This window comes from Onychostruthus taczanowskii, unplaced genomic scaffold (genome assembly GCF_017590055.1).
Source record: "Onychostruthus taczanowskii isolate IOZ18803 unplaced genomic scaffold, ASM1759005v1 scaffold2620, whole genome shotgun sequence".
NCBI lineage: Eukaryota > Metazoa > Chordata > Aves > Passeriformes > Passeridae > Onychostruthus > Onychostruthus taczanowskii.
In genome coordinates, this window is record NW_024499930.1 from 1 (window position 1) to 1233 (window position 1233).

At 53.2% G+C, this 1233-nt stretch overlaps 1 long non-coding RNA gene across 1 annotated transcript; it reads right to left on the reverse strand.

Moving 5' to 3' along the window:
* Window positions 1-37: 37 nt before the first annotated feature.
* LOC121337375 lies at window positions 38-1207 on the reverse strand. The gene is made up of 3 exons (XR_005952890.1): window positions 1152-1207; window positions 528-635; window positions 38-92 (listed from the first exon to the last, which is right to left on the reverse strand). It is a non-coding gene; the product is annotated as an uncharacterized LOC121337375 (long non-coding RNA).
* Window positions 1208-1233: the final 26 nt, after the last annotated feature.

Below are 1233 nucleotides of genomic sequence, written 5' to 3' on the forward strand. Positions count from 1 at the left end.
CCATGCCATGCCATGCCATGCCACCCCGTGCCCGTTACCTTGGGGCCCTGCCTGCCCGGGTACCCAGGCAGTCCTGGCACGCCGAGTTTTCCCTGGAAAAGAAGGAAAAGTGAGTTGGAGCAGGAAGGGGGGATGCCAAGGGCAGGGAGGAGCAGGGCAGATGGCACCTGGTTGGAATTAAAGTTTGGGGCACTGAGGGAATCCCAGTGGGGAGATGCAGAGTGAGCACTGTAACTGTGCTGGGAACCAGTTAGGAATGTTTGTGGTTTTACTGAAATTAGACTGATTTAAATTAAACTTTCCATTTCTCCACTTATTCCCCTCTGATCTTTTTTTCTGTACCCAAACAACCCCAAAAAGACCAAAGCCTTGATGTGGCTGCCCTAAACGCACCTGCCTCGGGCCTCCCTTCACACAAAACTCCCACAGCTCCTCTTTCCAGCTCTGCCCTAAAACTGTTCACTCCCCTGAGACACCCCAAAATAGTGGGTTTGGTGTAAAACACAGAATTCCCATCCTGGGCTCACCTTCTCTCCAGCAGGGCCAAGAGGACCTGGATCTCCATTGGGACCAGAGCGACCTTTGGGACCTTCGGGCCCATCCTCACCCCGGGGGCCAGGGGGGCCAATTTCCCCCTGTTAATTACAAGAGAAGGGTTAATTAGACAGGCAGGTGCCAGATCCTCTGTTTGCTGGCAGCAGATATTCCATGGAGCTGCTCTGGGAGAAAGCTGGGCTTCAGCAGGAGGCTCAGGGAGATGAAATTGTGGAGTGTGACCAAAGCCCCGGGGTTTTATCCCACAAAATCCCCAAAATTATCCCATCCACACCAGGAATATCTCCACAAAACCAGCCTTCATCAGCTCTGATTGCAGCCCTTTCACCTTCCACCCTTGCACCTTCACCTGGACGTGCAAAGCAAGCCCTGGGAAGTGTCTGATTGAGGGCTGAGCTGGGCATCTGCAGGATAATTATGGGAATTATTGGGAAATCTGAGCTGTTGACATGGATTGTGGCACTGCCAGCTCCAGCACAGGGGACAGCAGTGTCACTTTGTCACACAGGGAGCAGGAGATGGTTCCATGCTGGGAACAGGCTTCTCCTGGATCACCAGGAGCTGCTGGACTGTTCCCACAGGTCCCAGACTCTCACCCGGTCTCCTTTGATGCCCATGTCACCTTTGAAGCCAGGGAAACCATCTTCACCCTAAAAATTGAGAGGGGAAAAATCACCC